Source organism: Oncorhynchus masou, chromosome 12 (assembly GCF_036934945.1).
Source record: "Oncorhynchus masou masou isolate Uvic2021 chromosome 12, UVic_Omas_1.1, whole genome shotgun sequence".
NCBI classification, from domain to species: domain Eukaryota; kingdom Metazoa; phylum Chordata; class Actinopteri; order Salmoniformes; family Salmonidae; genus Oncorhynchus; species Oncorhynchus masou.
The window spans coordinates 75,815,554-75,836,647 of NC_088223.1; the positions used below are offsets into that span (position 1 = coordinate 75,815,554).

The following is a 21,094-nucleotide window of genomic DNA, read 5'->3' on the forward strand; positions in this document are numbered from 1 at the left end:
TATTCACAACCCTGAACTTTTTCCACGTTTTGTTGTTTTACAGCCTGAATTTATAATGTATTAAATTTAGTATTCAACCCCTTTGTTATAGCAAGCCTAAATAAGTTAAACTTAACAATTGAAATAATCAGTTGCATGGACGTACTCTGTGTGCAATGTTAAACATAATAGTGTTTAACATGATTTGTGAATGACTACCTAATCTCTGTACCCCACACAATTATCTGTAAGGGCCCTAAATCGAGCAGTACATTTCCAACACGGATTACACCTCAAAGACCAGGGAAGTTTTCCAATGCCTCGCAAAGAAAGGCGCCTATTGGTAGATGGGTAAAAACTTTGAGCAGGATGAAGTTATTAATTACACTTTGGATGGTTTATCAATACACCTAGTCAATACAAAGATACAGGCATCCTTCCTAACTCAGTTGCCGGAGAGGCAGGAAACCGCTCATGGATTTATCAATGGCGTCTTTAAAAAAGTTGCTGAGGATGGATCAACAATATTGTAGTTTCTCCACAATACTAACCTAATTGACAGTGAAAAGAAGGACACATGTACAGAATCAAAATATTCCAAAGCATGCAACCTGTTTGCAACATAGCACTAAAGTAATACTGTCCCTCCGGAACATTCATTACGCACACTTGTCTCCTATTCCCACTGATTAGTACTTGTATAAGTGTGCCCTTTGGTTTCCATAGGGCTGTTGACTATTTTTACAATGTCCGTTGGTGCGTGTGAGTACCTGTGCTATGTGTTTTGGCTTTCGTGCCATTGTGGATTGCGCAGATGATTACGGGTCTCGTCCCGTGGATTAATCATTGTGTGCGTCTGTTATTTATTCGAGGTACTCCTGTAAGGTTATGCTTTTCTTTTCCTAGTCACCTTGTGTTTTTTTCTTTGTGTTCTTGAACGTAGCCCTGTTTCTTTGTGTTCTGGAAAGTAGCCCTGTCTTTAATTTTTGTTCATTGATTTCACCTGTGTTCGTTTCTCACCTGGTCTCATCATCTCCCTATTTAGTTATTTCTGTTTGTATGGTTGTGAGGTATTGTTTGTTTTTGACTGCCTACCTGCTTTTGACCATTGCCTGCCTGTGACCACGATTCCTGCCTTCTGCGAAGGCTTAATAAACATCTGCCGCCCTCTGCTCGCGAATCTACACCTTTTTCTCCCTGAGTATTAATTACACTCCTCTCTTTTGTTTGGTGTTCAACACTGTTTTGTTGTGTTTGTTTGCTATTTGTCCCTGTGCCTTTACACGGCACGCCGTAATTTGGGCTTAATAAAAACCCTTACTACACATTCCTGCGTCTGTCTCCCGATCCTTGATGCCAACGTGACAGGTATGAATAGTTTCTGAAAGCACTGTAACTGTATGTGTGGGGTACAGAGATGGGGTAGTCATTCAAAAATATTGTTAAACACCATTATTGAACATAGTTAGTCCATGAAACTTATTGTTAAGCACAATTTAGTCGAAGTTATTTAAGCTTGCCATAACAAAGGGATTGAATACTTAAGACATTTCAGCTTTTCCTTTTTTATGAATTTGTAAACAGTTCTAAAAACATAATACACCATTATCTCAAAATGGAATTGTGTGTAGATCAGTGACACAAAATCTAAATGTAATGCATTTGCAATTCACGCTGTAACACAACAAAATGTGGAAAAAGTCAAGGGGTGTGTATATTTGCTGAATGCACTGTAAAGAGGCTGAAGCATGGGATTGCCTATCTGCTAATCATTAGTAGGGTCCTGCTTGGACTAGAATACCAACGGTTCCCAGCTGGTGAGCTGCATAAAAATCTGCTGGTGGCCTGAAAGAAAACATTCTTCAACCCGTGGGTCGGCTTGCTGTTCAGAACAATTACATTGCGTGTTGGAAACATTTTAAATTAAGATAATACACTTTTTAAAAACCCAATAGCTTTTTATCTAGCATTGTTTCGAATTTCATTCACAGAAGATCAAAAATTATATAACTGAAATGTAGTTGTTGCATAACTATTCAGCCCCTTTGTTTAGGCAAGCCTAAATTAGTTCAGGAGTAAAATGTGGCTCTACAAATTACATTCTATTTTGTGTGAAATAATAGGGGTTGACATTTTTTTATGACTAACCCTTCCTCTGTCCCCCACACAAATCTGTAAGGTCCCTCAGTCAAGTATTGAATTTCAAGCACAGATTCAACTACAAAGACCGGGGAGATTTTCAAAATCCTCATTAAGGTCACTGATTGGCAGATGCTTTTTATTATGTATTAAACCACCCAGACACATCAAAGATACATTCGTCCTTCTGAACTGAGCTTCAGGACAGGAATACAACTGCTCAGGGATGTTACTATGAGGCCAATATACAGAAGTATTCCAAATATTATTGTATGCAACTAGGCCCTAAAGTAATACTGCAAAAAAATGGAAAGGAATACACCTTTTGGCCTAAATGCAAAGCCGTATGTTTGGGGCAAATCCGACACAACTGCCTCCTTATTTTCAAGCATAGTGGTGTTTGCATCATGGTATGGGTATGCTTAACATCGGCAAATACTGAGGAGTTTTTCAGGATAAAAATTTACGGGAGGAGCTAAGCACAGGCACAATCCTATAGGAAAACCTTCAGTCTCCTTTACACCGGAAACTGGACGGGAATTCACCTTTCCACAGGATAATAACCTACAACACCTACAAGACCAAATCTACACTGGAGTTGTTTACCAAGAAGACAGTGAATGTTCCTGAGTGGCCAAGTTACTTTTTGGACTAAAACCCACTTGAAGATCTATGGCAAGACTTGAAAATCGCAGTCTAGCCATGATCCCTACATATTGACAGAGTTTCAAGAATTTTGAAAATAATAAATTGGCAAATGTTGCACAATCCAGGTCTGCAAATCTCTTACTTGACTTTCCAAAGACTCACAGCTATAATTGATGCCAAAGGTGTTTCTAACATGTATTGACTCAGAGAACTGCATAGTTATTCAATTACTATTTTTTTGTTATTACATTTTTGTTAATCTTTAAAAATAAAGATTTCCAATTTTTCTTCCTGGTTGACATAAATAAATGACATTCAATTTTTTATTCCAATTTGTGAACAATAAAATGTGAAGAAATCCAAGGGGTCTTACTACTTTTGCAAGGCACGTACAGCATATGGATGTCACACAGCTGAAGATTTTCCCCAAGCAAGATCAACTCAAAGAAGTCTAGCACAGATTAAAACAGTAACGTGTTGACTTCGACAAATCATACATTTTTGTAAACAAATGTCAGCATTTTTTTCACAGACAAATGCCTGCACATCGTAAACAGACTGGCGACGTGCTGTTTACAACAGCAAAGACAGCAAATGCAATGAACTAGTCCATGCTGATGGCTTTTCCCTGAACCTCTAATAAAGTGAGAGCATCCCAAATGACCCACTTTAACGGGGGTGATGAAGCAGCAGCCCATTCCACTGCCATAAACGCAGCCCCATTAATAACATTATTAGAGTGTAAGGGAAGTGGCAATTGCCACACAAACCCAATGTTATGTTCACTCAGCATGTTCTGCACAAACAGCTTAGCTTCCATGATCCCCCGGAGGTAGTAATAGGCAAGTAATTATAATAAACTCCACAAATACATCTATCGCCTATGCGCAGATTTAATATCAATGTTGAGGGGTCTAGTAAGTTTTCATTCTCTGGGTTTCTGGTGGCATCTCTCAGGGGCAGACAGGGATTGAAGTGAAATTCACTAGCTTGCGTCTCAGAGAATTGTTTGCTTTCAAGTGGATGCTGTCGATCACTACTTCAATAGCTCCCTGCTTTTTCACGTTTCCATGGCAATTTGATATAAAAAACACAATCCTAATTAAATGATTTTACGCACAACTAAATAAGAGATGTGTTTTATGAGAAAGAAATACACTTTCACATCAGGGTACAGTTAGACCATAGAAATCATATTAAATTACTAGACGGGTTGTCATAGAACCTCAATGTTCCAGAATGGGGTGAATATGGCAACCATATAGGTCAGGGAGAAATCCAAACTAGTCTAATTGGAATGAATGTGTGCATGTCAGAGCAAAAACCAAGCCATGATGTTGGAAGGAATTGTCCTTAGAGCTCCGAGACAGGATTGTGTCGCTGTACAGGTCTGGGGAAGGGTACCAAAACGTTTCTGCAGCAGTGAAGGTCCCCAAGAACACAGTGGCCTCCATCACTCTTAAATGGAATAAGTTTGGAACCACCAGGACTCTTCCTAGAGCTGGCCGCCCAGCCAAACTGAGCAATTGGGGGAGAAGGGCCTTAGTCAAGGAGATGACCAAGAACCCAATGGTCACTCTGACAGCACTTCAGAGTTCCTCTGTGGAGATGGGAGAACCTTCCAGAATGACAATCATCCCTGCAGCACTCCACCAATCAGGCCTTTATGGTAGAGTGACCAGACGGAAGCCACTCCTCAGTAAAAGGCATATGACAGCTCGCTTGGAGTTTGCCAAAAGGCACCTAAAGGACTTTGACCATGAGAAACAAGATTATCTGGTCTGATGAAACCAAGATTGAACTCTTTGGATTGAATAAAAGGGTCACGTCAGGAGGAAACCTGGCACCATCCCTACGGTGAAGCATGGTGGTGGCAACATCATGCTGTGGGGATGTTTTTCAGCGGCAGGGACTGGGAGACTAGTCAGACAGGAAAGATGAACGGAGCAAAGTACAAAAAGAACATTGATGACCTACTCCAGAGCACTCAGGACCTCAGACTGGGCGAAGGTTGACCTTCAAACAGGACAACAACCTTAAGCACACAGCCAAGACAACACTTGAGTGGCCCAGCTAGAGCCCAGACTTTAACCTGATCGGACTTCTCTGGAGAGACCTGAAAAAATCTGTGCAGCGACACTCCCCATCCAACCTGACAGAGCTTGAGTGGATCTGCAGAGAAGAATGGGAGAAACTCCCCAAATACAGGAGTACCCAAGAAGACTCAAGGCTGTAATCGCTGCCAAAGGTGCTTCAACAAAGTACTGACTAAAGGGTCTCAATACTTATGTAAATGTGATTTCAGTTTTGTATTTTAAATGCATTTGCAAAAATATCTAAACATCTGTTTTTGCTTTGTCATTATGTGGTATTGTGTGTAGATTGATTAAAAAAACTAACAATTTATTCAATTTTAGAATAAGGCTTTAACGTACATCAAAAAGTCAAGAGTTCTGAATACTTTCCGAATGCACTGTATATATGTGGGTGAGATCCTAGAAGTTGGCTCTGATGTTTTTGGGGACTATGTGTACAGGTAGAAAGGCTGGAAAAGCTTGAGTGATCTGTTTGATGTTAATCGGTTATAAAAGAGCTGTGAACATCCGTTATACATTCGGAGAACATAGCTGGAACAATGCCTTTGATGTGCAGTGAAATGTCAATGTATCAAAATAGCCAAAAGTACATGGTCATTTTTTTAAGGGAAAAGATTCCATTCATGTCGGATACAAATTAAATATGAATTGGATCGAAATAGATAGATTTCGAGTCTATTATAGGTTGCGAGTGTCCACTGTAAAAAGTAATCAAGGTTGCACAGATATTGCAACGATGCACGCAAACACACACATTTTTATCTGCCAGGTTTTCTGAGGAAACATTAACGTGACCATGTATTTCATACTCCTCTTTTCCTTGTTGTAAAGTCACGGTTGCACTTTACCTTCACTTACATCATCATGGATAGTGAAAAGTATTTTCAATTATATGCTAAGAATTATGTTTCACAGTGATAATAGCTTGACAGATGAGATCCACTGGGACCTCATCAGAATTTCCTCTGCCATTTGACTCTTGATAGAGCATCCTGCTATAAAACCTGGGATGTTCGAATAGTCTCTACAAAGCTTGAGAATCCATCTACGTTTTACTTCTAAAAATGTTTTACACTACAGTTTCTACCTATAGTTTTGTTTTATGCTCACATTTTAGGTTATCCAATGATAAATTGTGCATACATTATTCCATTTAGAGCCATTTATTTATGAACAGAAGGCTGATAAACCTTCACTGAGGGCGAAGGCTCCATCGTGACATAAATACCCTAAAGAAGTCTCCTCCCAACATCCACAACATCCTTGATTCTACTTTTTCAATTAATTACCAGCGCCAGCCCTCGCTGTGCTGACATCAACCCGAGTGAGTTATATCCTGGGGTTTGGACTCCTGACTACCATCAGGGCCCTGTGACCTAGCATGTTTTAATCGCTTGGCAACTGCCATTATTAAGCTAGAGGAACATGGTCACCTGGTCCTTCATGCTAGTTACTTAGCAGTCTCTGCCCCCTGCTATTCACCAGACAATGGCCGTACAACCATACTAGCGTAGTACATACTTAATCTGCGTAGTATGTACTCATCGTCGCATACTATTTAGCACATACTGTTTAGTAAAAAGTATGCAGTATACCATGGCCACAACATACTACTTTTGGTGCATTCAAGACAACTGGGAAATTAGAAACAACTCAGACTGTGAAAAATTGTGACATCAGTGATTTTCAAGTCGTAGAAGTCAGAGCTTTGGAATAATGCCTGAGTTTCTGACTTGTTATTCCGAGTTGGATGATCGTTCAAAAGGTCACCACCATCAGTAACGGTTTCGCATATGAACTGGAAAGGATTGTATGTAGCCCCACCCAGTGACCTTTCATTATAGCAGAATGCCAGAGTGTTGTTGCTGTGGGTTAACGTTAAATAAATAAGTAGCTAGCATTTGGAGTAAACTTGAGTTAACCGTAGGCCTAAGCATACAGTATATCAATAGAAGAGTCACCTGAAGCATGAGAGTAATGGGAAATACAGTAGTGGAATGCAGTGCTAAGGCAGAGGGCTCGTAATGAGGACGACTGGCTAGCTAGTTCGTACTCGGAACAGAGCTTTCAGGTGCCATACATTATGAAGGAGAAGTCTAGTGGCTACATGACTCAGGCTGGTTCCCAGAGTAGCTAGCCCTCTACAAGATTGTCACCAGACTCCATCTTCATTCACCATCTCCTGACCACATTCCTCTGATGATGCTCCCGTACCTCTTGCCGTGCGGTAACAGAGAGAACAGTAAATGACCTGGCTGGCTGAGTCTTACAATGTTTACGTCCTTCCTCTGACACCGCATTTTCTTGTTTGCTTATGGTCCTATACAGCTCGTTGAGTGCGATAATAGTGCCAGCATCGGTCTGTGGTGGTAAGTAGCCAGCTACGAAAACTATCTTGGTAAATATTATGGTCTCCAGCTTATCATGAGGTATTCTAACTCAGGCAACCAGAACCTCGAGACTTCCTTAATATTAGAGATCGCGCACCAGCTGATGTTAACAAAGAGACACACACCACCACAAAGCTGCCTACTAACATCTGTAGCCATGAAATGCTTTGAAAGGTTGGTCCTGGCTCACATCAACACCATCATCCCAGACACCCTGCACCCACTCCAATTCGCATACCGCCCCAAGAGACTCACAGATGATGCAATATCTATTGCACTCCACACTGTCTTTTCCCTGCTGAATATAAAGAACACTTACAGTTGAAGTCGGAAGTTTACATACACTTAGGTTGGAGCCATTAAAACTCATTTTTCAACCACTCCACAAATTTCTTGTTAACAAACTATATTTTAGGTGCATGACACAAGTAATTTTTCCAACAATTGTTTACAGATAGATTATTTCACCTATAATTCACTGTATTACAATTCCAGTGGGTCAGAAGTCTACATACACTTTAAACAGCTTGAAAAATTCCAGACAATTATGTCATGGCTTTAGAAGCTTCTGTTAGGCTGACATAATTTGAGTCAATTGGAGGTGTACCTGTGGATGTATTTCAAGACCTACCTTCAAACTTTGTGCCTCTTTGCTTAACATCATGGGAAAATCTAAAGAAATTAGCCAAGACCTCAGAAAACATTGTAGACCTCCACAAGTCTGGTTCATCCTTGGGAGCAATTTCCAAACACCTGAAGGTATCACGTTCATCTGTACAAACAATAGTATGCAAATATAAACACCATGGGATAACGCAGGTGTCATACCGCTCAGGAAGGAGACGCATTCTGTCTCCTGGAGATGTACGTACTTTGCAAAAGGTGCAAATCAATCCCAGAACAACAGAAAAGGACCTTGTGAAGATGCTGGAGGAAACAGGTACAAAAGTATCTATATCCACAGTAAAATGAGTCCTATATCTACATAATTTGAAAGGCGGCTCAGCAAGGAAAAAGCCACTGCTCCAAAACGGCCATAAAAAAGCCAGACTACGGTTTGCAAATGCGCATGGGGGCAAAGATTGTGCTTTTTGGAGAAATGGCCTGTGGTCTGATGAAACAAAAATGGAACTGTTTGGCCATAAAGACCATCGTTATGTTTGGAGGAAAAGGGGGGAGCTTGCAAGCCAAAGAACACCATCCCAACCGTGAAGCACGGGGGTGGCAGCATCATGTTGTGGGGGTGCTTTGCTGCAGGAGGGACTGGTGCAATTCACATAATAGATGGCATCATGAGGGAGGACAATTATGTGGATATATTGAAGAAACATCGCAGACATCAGTCAGGAAGTTAAAGCATGGTCGCAAATTTGTCTTCCAAATGGTCAATGACCCCAAGCATACTTCCAAAGTTGTGGCAAAATGGCTTAACTTATTATGGCTGGGGGCAGTATTGAGTAGCTTAGATGAAAAAGGTGCCCAGAGTAAACTGCCTGCTACTCAGGTCCAGTTGCCTATATATGCATAGTATTCGGATAGAAAACACTCTGAAGTTTATAAAACTGTTTGAATGATGTGTGTGAGTATAACAGAACTCATATGGCAAGCAAAACACTGAGAACAATCCAACCAGGAAGTTGGAAGTAGGTATTTGGACACAAATGATGGACTTTATCGAACAAAACAAACATTTATTGTGGAACTGGGATTCCTGGGAGTGCATTCTGATCAAGATCATCAAAGGTAAATGAATATTTATAATGCTATTTCTGACTTCTGTTGACTCCACAACATGGCGTATATCTGTATGGCTTGTTTTGTTGTCTGAGCGCTGTACTCAGATTATTGCATGGTGTGCTTTTTCAGTAAAGCTTTTTTGAAATCTGACACAGAGGTTACATTAAGGAGACGTTTATCTGAAGTTCCATGCAAAACACTTGTATATTCACCAACATTTATCATGAATATTTCTGTAAATTGATGTGGCTCTCTGCAAAATCACCGGATGTTTTGGAAGCAAAACATTACTGAACGTAACGCGCCAATGTAAACTGAGATTTTTGGATATAAATATGAACTATATCAAACAAAACATACATGTATTGTGTAACATGAAGTCCTATGAGTGTCATCTGATGATCATCAAAGATCATCAAAGGTTAGTGATTAATTTTTATCTCTATTTCTGCCTTTTGTGACTCTTCTCTTTCGATGGAAAAATGGCTGTGTTTTTCTGTGACTTGGTACTGACCTAACATAATCGTTTGTAGTGCTTTTGTCATAAAGCCTTTTTGAAATCAGATACTGTGGTGGGATTAACAACACGTTTATCTTTATAATGGTGTAAAATACTTGTATGTTTGAGGAATTTTAATTATGCGATTTCTGTTGTTTTGAATATGGTGCCCTGCACTTTCACTGGCTGTTGTCATATCGATCCAGTTAACGGGATCTAAGCCATAATAGGTTTTAAGGACAACAAAGTCAAGGTATTGGAGTGGCCATTACAAAGCCCTAACCTTAATCCTATAGGAAATATTGGGTGCAGAACTGAAAAAGCATGTGCTAGCAAGGAGGACTGACTCAGTTAACACCAGCTCTGTCAGGAGGAATGGGCCAAAATTCACCCAACTTATTGTGGGAAGCTTGTGGAACGCTACCTGAAACGTTTGACCCAAGTTAAACAATTTAAAGGCAATGCTACCAAATACTAATTGAGTGTATGTAAACTTCTGATACACTGGGAATGTGATGAAAAAAAGAATTCTGAAATAAATAATTCTCTCTACTTTTATTCTGACATTTCACATTCTTAAAATAGTGGTGATCCTAACTGACCTAAGACAGGAATTATTACTAGGATTAAATGTCAGGAATTGTGAAAACTGAGTTTCAATGTATTTGGCTAAGGTGTATGTAACCTTATGACTTCAACTGTACATAAGAATCATGTTCATAGACTACAGCTCAGTGTTCAACACCATAGTGCCCTCCAAACTCACCATTAAGCTAAGGACCCTTGGATTGAAAACCAATCTCTACAACTGGATCTTGGACTTCCTGACGGGCCGCTCCAGGTGGTGAGGGTAGGCAGCAACACATCTGCCACGCTGACCCTCAATCACGGTTGTGTGCTTAGTCCGCTCCTATACTATCTGTTCATCCACGACGGCATGGCCACGTACGACTCCAACACCATCATTAAGTTTGGAGACGTTACAATGGTGGAAGGCCTGATCACAGATGACGATGAGAGCCTATAGGAAGGAGATCAGAACCTTGGCAGTGTGGTGCCATGACAACAACCTCTCCCTCAACGTCAGCAAGACAAAGGAGCTGAGCACACCCCTATTCACATTGACTGGGCTGTAGTTGAGCGGGTCAAGAGCTTCAAGTTCCTCGGTGTCCACATCACTAAGGACCTATCATGGTCCAAACACACCAACACAGTCGCGAAGAGGGCATGGCAATACCTCTTCCCCTTCGGGGGGCTGAAAAGATTTTGCAAGGGCCCTCAAATCCTCAAAAAGTTATATTGCTGCACCATTGAGAGCATATTGACTGGCTGCATTACCGCTTGGTATCCAACCGTAAGGCGCTACAGAGGGTAGTAATTGGGCCAAGCTCTCTGCCATCTAGGATCTCTATACCAGGCAGTGTCAGAGAAAGGCCCATGGCAAGCGGTACCGGATCGCCAAGTCTGGGACCAAAAGGCTCCTGAACAGCTTCTACCCCCAAGCCGTAATACTGCTGAACAGTTAATCAAAAGACTACCCTGACTATTTCCATTGACCCCCTTTTTATTTGCACTGACTCTCTTGCACTGGTTCTATTCACACTCACTGGGCTCTACACACACACTCACACATACTACACTGACAACCCAACACACACACAATACATACAGTACTCTCACACACAACAACAAAAAACACACATGCATATTCATGCCACACACACACACAAACACTCACACATAGACACGTTCATACACTTTCACACTCTTTACATATGCTGCTGTTGCTACTCTTTTACCACTACCTACATATGACCTAAATTACCTTAACTACCTCGTACCCCTGCATATTGACTCGGTACCGGTACTCCTTGTATAGGATAGATTTCAACATCAATAGGTATTATTAATTATGAATAGGTATTATGCCAATTGCAGTACATTTCTCTGGAAAACTTGGTCCTTTCTAACATTTATAGTATATCTTCACACGTACATGAATTTGCTGGCGAAGCATAGGAAATAGATGGGAAAGTGTTGCTGTACTCAGAGGAAGGGGAAACTTTATTAGCTAAGTACAGCAGAGAAAAAAATGTCAAGATAACATACAGTAGCATACCGTGTATATTCTTCTTCAGCCATGCAGGTGGCAGCTGCCACTCCGGCTCACACTCCTTCACATAGATTATGAAAATACACAAGATGAAGTACAATATAAGATGAAGTACAATAAACAAAACAAGAGCAAATTAGAGTTTTGTGAGCTTTCAGTAGATAGCTAGAATTCCACATACTTTATCAAATTGGAGTGCCAAGGTAAAACAGCAACGAGTGCAGCTTATCATTACTTTACCCATAACAGGTTATATGCAATGAAACTAGCTAAAGTAGACCCATTCAGCCTGTAACCTGTAGCCTGGTATTGTTATCAGACCCTGAAACATTTTGAACACAAGTCCTGGTTACAACAAGTTGCTAGCTAGCTAACTAGGCTAATGATAAATATGATGTTGTCCCTCAACAGCAAGCAAGTAACCATTGTTACTGTTCAAACAGTTATAACCTCTAGTCCTACTAAAAGCACATAGCTAGCTAAAGGCACGGCAGGCAGCAGGCTGCAGATCAGTTTTCAAAGATGTAACGTTACAATGAAACTAGTTATTAAATCAGATTGCATTGGTCACATACACATTTTTAGAAGATGTTATTGCGGGTGTAGCAAAATGCTTGTTCTCCTAGCTCCAACAGTGTAGTAGTATCTAACAATTTACAACAATACACACATCTAAAAGTAACAGAATGGAATTCAGAAATTAAGAAATATTAGGACAAGCAATGTCTGAGTGGAATTGACTAAAATACAGTAGAATAGAATACAGTATATACATATGAGATGAGTAAAGCAGTATGTAAACATATATTAGAGTGACTAGTGTTCCATTATTAAAGTTGCCAGTGATTGCATGTCTATGTATATAAGCCTGCGCCTCTAAGGTGCAGGGTTGACTAACCGGGTGGTAGCCGGCTAATGATGGCTATTGGACAGTCTGATGGCCTTGAGATAGAAGCTGTTTTTCAGTCCCTCGGTCCCAGCTTTGATGCACCTGTACTGACCTCGCCTTCTGGATGATAGCTGGGTGAACAGGCCGTGGCTCCGGTGGTTAATGTCCTTGATGATCTGTTTGGCCTTCCTGTGACATTGGGTGCTGTAGGTGACCTGGAGTGCAGGCAGTGTGCCCCAGGTGATGCGTTGGGCAGACCGCACCACCCTCTGGAGAGCCCTGTGTTTGCGGGCAGTGCAGTCGCCGTACCAGGCGGTGTTACAGCCCACAGGATGCTCTCAGTTGTGCATCTGTAAGAATTTGTGAGGGTCTTAGGGGCCATGCCAAATTTCTTCAGCCTCCTGAAGTTGAAGAGGTGCTATTGTGCCTTCTTAACCACAGTGTCTGTGTGGGTGGATCATTTCAGATTGTCAGTGATGTGTAAGCCGAGGAACTCACTAACTCAGAAAGGCTGCTGCCTGCATTGAGACCCAATCACTGGCCACCTTAATAAATGGATCACTAGTCACTTCATACAATGCACTCTAAATAATGCCACTTTAATATTTGCATACCTTATATTACTCATATCACATGTACAGTGCCTTGCGAAAGTATTCGGCCCCCTTGAACTTTGCGACCTTTTGCCACATTTCAGGCTTCAAACATAAAGATATAAAACTGTATTTTTTTGTGAAGAATCAACAACAAGTGGGACACAATCATGAAGTGGAACGACATTTATTGGATATTTCAAACTTTTTTAACAAATCAAAAACTGAAACATGTTCAATTTGTTTGAAATAATGCATAAACAAAGTGTTGGAGAAAGTAAAAGTGCAATATTTGCCATGTAAGAAAGCTAACGTTTAAGTTCCTTGCTCAGAACATGAGAACATATGAAAGCTGGTGGTTCCTTTAACATGAGTCTTCAATATTCCCAGGTAAGACGTTTTAGGTTGTAGTTATTATAGGAATTATAGGACTATTTCTCTCTATACCATTTGTATTTCATTAACCTTTGACTATTGGATGTTCTTATAGGCACTTTGGTATCGCCAGTGTGACAGTATAGTTTCCTTCCCTCTCCTCACTCCTCCCTGGGCTCGAACCAGGAACACATCGACAACAGCCACCCTCGAAGCAGCGTTACCCATGCAGAGCAAGGGAAACAACCACTCCAAGGCTCAGAGCGAGCGAGTGACATTTGAAATGCTATTAGCGCGTGCTAACTAGCCAGACATTTCACTTCGGTTACACCCGCCTCATCTCGGGAGTTGATATGCTTGAAGTATAAACAGCACAATGCTTGACGCACAACGGAGAGCTGCTGGCAAAACGCACAAAAGTACAGTTTTAATGAATGTTTACACACCTGCTTCTGCCTACCACCGCTCAGTCAGATACTTAGATACTTGTATGCTCAGTCAGATTATTCGCAACGCATGACACGCTAGATAATATCTAGTAATATCATCAACCATATGTAGTTAACTAGTGATTATGAGATTTTTCCTGTGCATAGCTCCATACAGTTTCTATTTTATCCTGAAAAACAGTCCTTAACGATTACAAGCATGCACATAACATGATGCAGACACCACTATGCTTGAAAATATGAGTGGTACTCAGTAATGTGTTGTATTGGATTTGCCTCAAACATAACACTTTGTATTCAGGACAAAAAAATGTTTTGCAGTATTACTTTAGTGCCTTGTTGCAAACAGAATGCATGTTTTGGAAAAGTTTTATTATTTTCCTTCTGTCAGTTAGGTTAGTATTGTGGAGTAACTAAAATGTTATTGATTCATCCTCAGTTCTCTCCTATCACAGCCATCAAACTCTAACTGTTTTTAAGTCACCATTGGCTCCATGGTGAAATCCCTGAGTGGTTTCTTTCCTCTCTGGCAACTGAGTTAGGAAAGACGCCTGTATCTTTGTAGTGACAGAGTCTATTGATACATAATCCAAAGTGTAATTAATAACTTCACCATGCTCAAATGGATATTCAGTGTCTGCTTTTTTTAATTTTTACTAGTGATGCACCGATATGACATTTTTGGCCGATGCCAATATCCAATATTTTCCTTGCCAAAAAAGCAATACCAATAACCGATATTAAACGTTTTAGCGGCCTTTTAAGCATTCTAGTACAGTTAAATAGTTAACACACACATGTGCAAGCGGCGTCACTACCGACCCTGGTTCGAATCCAGGCTGTATCACATTCGGCCGTGATTGGGAGTCATAGGGCGGCGCACAATTGGCCCAGCGTTGTCCGAGCCTTCATTGTAAATAATAATTTGTTCTTAACTGACTTGCCTAGTTAAATAAAGGTTACACACACACCACACTGACCAAAAAGTTATTTTGTTGGCATTTACGTATGTCCCCATTACCAGTAAAACATTATACAAACATATTTCTTTCACTTACTTTCTGTGCTGTTTTATTGTTCAGTCGTTTCATTCTCAACCAGGATTTTTATGGAACGCGGTTTGGGTCTTTGCTTGTCAAAAACGATACACGTCAAATAACACTATTTGGCATGTCAAATAACACAACATAATCTGTTTCAGTAGCTATATAGTTAGCTAGCTTTTTTTATTATGAAGGCAAACCGCAAATTCCACTATTCTGCCTAATCCTTATTGTGGCTAGCTTCACAACACATAACGCAGTCCGGTCGAGCCTCACTAGCCAGATGAAGCCAGCTGGCTGCTTATAACGTTAGCTTTAGGAAACAGGGTTAAGTAGCTGGCTAGCTATTTATTTTCATGAACTGAAGTTCAATTTCAATAGGCTAAGAACAAGTGTCAACCTAGCTAATACTTACTCACAAGGATTCCTAAATCATTGCTAAGAATAATGAAAATGACTGCAGTTTCTACTGGTCAATGTTTTCAGGCTTGTTGTATTGGTGCTTGCTACTGTAGGTACCCCAGAAATTGCAGTCGAACAAATGATGCTTTATTACCAATGGGGTATTGTAAACACATCGTTTGTGGCCGGTGTTTGTTTGTTTGCTTGTTTGCAGACTTTTTTGTACAGCTTTGACAGTGCTACTGTATCTTTTTTTGACGCGCAAAGAGTCAAACGGTGTTCCATAGTATGTATGTCGTGAAGCTATTACTGTGTAACTCTGGTAGGGCAACATCAGAAAAATAGCGCACTTAATGTTAATGGTAATGTTAACCGGTGCTCGACCAGTCGGCGAAAGGCAACATCACCCATAACAGATAACGGTTGGTTGTCAAGGGCAATGAATTCCATTATCTTGGCTTTGAGTTGCCTTTGAGTTGTCTCGCTGAAATGTTGACTGCTCGATCCACACAGCAGACATTGTGGGCTAATTTAGGAATGCTGTGTTGCACGTATAGCGCAAAATTTTACGTGGCGTGATTACGTCATGTACCTTTCATTATGTAGGTAAGCACTTCAGATTTGACATCGATTTAGCAAATCGGGCGTTAAACTAGACATCGGCCAATACCGATGTTGGCATTTTTAGCTAATACGGACCGATTACGATATGTTCACCGGTATATCGAGCATCCCTCATTTTTACCCATCTACCAATATGGGCCCTTCTTTGCGAGGCATTGGAAAACCTCCCTTGTGTTTGTGGTTGAATCTGTGTTTGAAATTCACTGCTTGACTGAGGGACCTTATAGATAATTGTATGTGTGGGAAACAGAGATGAGGTAGTCATTCAAAAATCATGTTAAGCACTATTATTTCACACAGAGTGAGTCCATGCAACTACCTTGTACCTTAGAGGCAGCAGCCAGTAACTGAAAGGTTGCTGGATCGAATCCCTAAGCTGACAAATTAAAAATATGTTGTTCTGCTGTTCCCCGGGTGCTGAAGACATGGATTTCGATTATGGCAGCCCCCCGCACCTCTCTGATTGAGGGGTTGGGTTAAATGCGGAAGACACATTTCAGTTGAATGCATTCAGTTGTACAACTGACTAGGTATCCCTGTTTCCCCTTTCCCCTATGTACAGTACATGGAACACTGGTCACTTACTGGTCACTTTAAATAATGTTTACATACTGTTTTACTCACTTCATATGTAAATACTGTATTCTAGTCAAGGTCTATCCTATTTAATTACTTTAATTTAATTACTAATCTTCATATATACTACATATTCTATCCATATACTGTCCATATTGTCTATACATCCCATCAAATATATACAGTGCATTCGGACCCCTGGACTTTTTCCACATTTTTTACGTTATAGCCTTGTTCTAAAATCAATAAAATTGTTTCTTTTTTCCTCATCAATCTACACACAATACCCTATAATGACAACGCAAATCATGTCCAATCAATTGAATTTACCACCGGTGGACTCCAATCAAGTTGTAGAAACATCTCAAGGATGATCAATGGAAGCAGGATGCACTTGAGCTCAATTTCGAGTCTCATAGCAAAGGGTCTGTATACTTATGTAAATAAGGTATTTCAAATATATATGCATTTCTAAAAACCTGTTTTTGCTTTGTCATTGTGTGGCATTGTGTGTGATTGATGAGGAAATGTTTCTATTTTATAAACACCTCCCTCTGCAACTGGATCCTGGACTTTCTGACGGGCCGCCCCAGGTGGAAAGGGTAGGCAACAACACATCTGCCTCACTGATCCTCAATACTGGGGCCCCTCAGGGGTTCGTGCTTAGTCTCCTCCTGTACTCCCTTTTCACCCATGACTGAGTGGCCAAGCACGACTCCAGCACCATCATTAAGGCAGTGTGGTACCAGGTCAACAACCTCTCCACTAATGTGAGCAAGACATAGGAGCTGATTGTTGTCTACAGGAAAAACATGGCCAAACAGGCCCCTATTAGCATCAACGTGGCTGGAGTGGAGCTGGTCGAGAGTTTCAAGTTCCTTGGTGTCCACATCACTTACAAACTGTCATGGTCCAAACACACCAAGACAGCCATGAAGAGGGCCCAACAACACCTTTTCCACCTAAGAAGACTGAATAGATTTGGCATGGGTCCCCAGATCCTCAAAAAGTTATTCAGCTGCACCATCGAGAGCATCCTGACTGGTTGCATAACCGCCTGGTATGGCAACTGCTCGACATCCGACCTTAAGGCACTGCAGAGGGTAGTGCGGTACATCACTGGGGCCAATCTTTTATTTTTTGGGGCCAGTCTGAGATATGGCTTTTTCTTTGCAACTCTGCCAAGGCCAGCATCCCAGAGTTGGCTCTTCATTGTTGACGTTGAGTCTGGTGTAATGCGGGTATTATTTAATGAAGCTGCCAGTTGAGGACTTGTGAGGCGTCTGTTTCTCAAACTAGACACTCAAATGTACTTGTCCTCTTGCTCAGTTGTGCACCGGGGCCTCCCACTCCTCTTTCTATTTTGTTTAGAGACAGCTTGCGCTGTTCTGTGATGGGAGTAGTACACAGCGTTGTACGAGATCTTCAGTTTCTTGGCAATTTCTCACATGGAATAGCCTTCATTTCTCAGAACAAGAATAGACTGACATGTTTCAGAAGGAAGATCTTTGTTTCTGGCCATTTTGAGCCTGTAATCGAACCCACAAATCCTAATGCTTCAGATACTCAACTAGTCTAAAGAAGGCAAGTTTTATTGCTTCTTTAATCAGAACAACAGTTTTCAGCTCTGCTAAAATAATTGCAAAATGTTTTTCTGATGATCAAATTAACTGTTTAAAATGATAAACTTGGATTAGCTAAAACAACGTGCCATTGGAACACAGGAGTGATGGTTGTTGATAATGGGCTTAAAAATCAGCTGTTTCCAGCAACAATAGTCATTTACAACATTAACAATGTCTACACTGTATTTCTGATCAATTTGATGTTATTTTAATGGAAATTAAATGTGCTTTTCTTTCAAAAACAAGGGTATTTCTAAGTGACCCCAACGTTTTGTAAGGTAGTGTATATATACAGTACCAGTCGAAAGTTTGGACCCACATACTCATTCAAAGGTTTTTCTTAATTTTTACTATTTTCTGCATTGTAGAATAATAGTGAAGACATCAAAACACGTATAACACATATAGAATCATGTAGTAACCAAAAAAGTGTTAAACAAATCAAAATATATTTTAGATTTTAGATTCTTCAAAGTAGCTATGAAGTAACCTTGATGACATCTTTTCACACTCTTGACATTTTGTTAACTCTTGGAACTCCCCATCCCGGATCCGGGATCGTGACTAAAGCCTCAGGCTCATTAGCATAACGCAACGTTAACGATTTCTGAAAATCGCAAATAAAATGAAAATAATGCGTCTGCTCTCAAGCTTAGCCTTTTCTTAACAACACTGTCATCTCAGATTTTCAAAATATGCTTTTGAACCATAGAAATTGACTAATTTGTGTAAGAGTATGCAAAGCTAGCATAGCATTTTGAGTAGCATTTAGCACGCAACATTTTCACAAAAACCAGATAACCAAATAAATAAAATCATTTACCTTTGAAGAGCTTCTGATGTTTTCAATGAGACTCTCAGTTACATACCAAATGCGCAGTTTTTCCTGAAAGCGTCTGTGTGTAGGAGAAATCATTCCGTTTTCTACATTGCGTCTGGCTACCGAAACGAACCGAAAATTCAGTCACCTACAACATAAAACTTTTTCCGGATTAACTACATAATATCGACCGAAACATGGCAAACGTTGTTTGGAATCAATCCTCAAGGTGTTTTTTCACATATCTCTTCATTGATATGCAGTTCGTGGAAGCTTGCTTTCCTCTCTGTATCCCATGGAAAAATACTGGCAGCTGTCTTTTGCGCACCAATTTCGGCGCAGGACACCGGGCGGACACCTGGTAAATGTGGTCTCTTATGGTCAATCTTCCAATGATCTGCCTACAAATACGTCACAATGCTGCAGACACCTTGGGGAAACGACAGAAAGGGCAGGCTCATTCCTCTCGCATTCACAGCCATATAAGGAGACAATGGAAAACAGAGCCTCAAAAATCCTGCTCATTTCCTGGATGCCGTCTCATCTTGGTTTTGCCTGAAGCTCACGTTCTAGGGCACGCACAGAAAATATCTTGGTAGTTCTGGACACGTCAGAGTGTTTTCTTTCGAAAGCTATCAATTATATGCATAGTCGAGCATCTTTTTGTGACAAAATAAAAAACGGGAACGTTTTTCATCCAAAAATGAAATAGCGCCCCCAGAGCATCAACAGGTTAACCAGCTTCATGAGGTAGTCACCTGGAATGCATTTCAAATAACAGTTGTGCCTTGTTAAAAGTTAATTTGTGGAATATATTTCCTTCTTAATGCGTTTGAGCCAATCAGTTGTGTTGTGACAAGGTAGGGGTGGATTTCAGAAGATATCCCTATTTCGTAAAAGACCAAGTCCATTTTAACAGCTCAAATAAGCAAAGAGAAATGACAGGCCGTCATTACTTTAAGAGATGTAGGTCAGTCAATCCTGAAAATGTCAAGAACTTGAACGTTTCTTCAAGTTCAGTGGCAAAAACCATCAAGCTCTATGATGAAACTGGCTCTCATGAGGACCACCACAGGAAAGGGAGATCCAGAGTTACATCTGCTGCAGAGGATAAGTTCATTAGTTACCAGCCTCAGAAATTGCAGCCCAAATAAATGCTTTACACGGTTCAAGTAACAGACACATCTCAACATCATCTTTTCAGAGCAGACTGCGTGAATCAGGCCTCAATTGCTGCAAAGAACCCACTACTAAAGGACACCATTAATAAGAATAGACTTGCTTGGGCCAATAAACACAAGCAATGGATATTAGACCAGTGAAAAACTGTCCTTTGGTCTGATGAGTCGAAATTTGAGATTTTTGGTTCCAACCGCCGTGTCTTTGTGAGACGCAGAGTAGGTGAACGGATGATTTCTGCATGTGTGGTTCCCACCATGAAGCATGGAGGAGGAGCTGTGTTGGTATGGGGGTGCTTTGCTGGTGACACTGTCAGTGATTTATTTAGATTTCAAGGCACACTTAACCAGCATGGCTTCCACAGCATTCTGCAGTGATATGCCATCCCATCTGGTTTGCGCTTAGTCTGGGACTGTCATTTGTTTTTCAACAGGAAACTGACCCAACACACCTCTAGGCTATTTGACCAAGAAGGAGAGTGATGGAGTGCTGCATTAGATGACCTGGCCTTCCCAATCACCCGATCTCAACCCAATTGAGATTGTTTGGGATGAGTTGGACGGCAGAGTGAAGGAAAAGCAGCCAACAAGTGCTCAGCATATGTGGGAACTCCTTCAAGACTGTTGAAAAGCATTCCAGTTGAAGCTGGTTGAGAGAATGCCAAGAGTGTGCAAAGCTGTCATCAAGGCAAAGGGTGGCTACTTTGAAGAATCTCAAATATAAAATATATATTTTTTGTTCAACACTTTTTTGGTTACTACATCATTCCATATGTGGTATTTCATAGTTTTGATGTCTTCACTATTATTCTACAATGTAGAAAATATTCAAAATTAAGAAAATGTGTAGGTTGAATGAGTAGGTCGGTCCAAACTTTTGGCTGAGCTCATTTTTACTGCTGAACTTATTTGGACCTGC

At 40.7% G+C, this 21,094-nt stretch overlaps 1 protein-coding gene across 2 annotated transcripts in view; it reads left to right on the forward strand.

Moving 5' to 3' along the window:
- Positions 1-21,094, forward strand: part of LOC135550818 (opioid-binding protein/cell adhesion molecule-like) — a 329,729-nt gene that overhangs the window by 254,601 nt on the left and 54,034 nt on the right. The window lies entirely within an intron of this gene.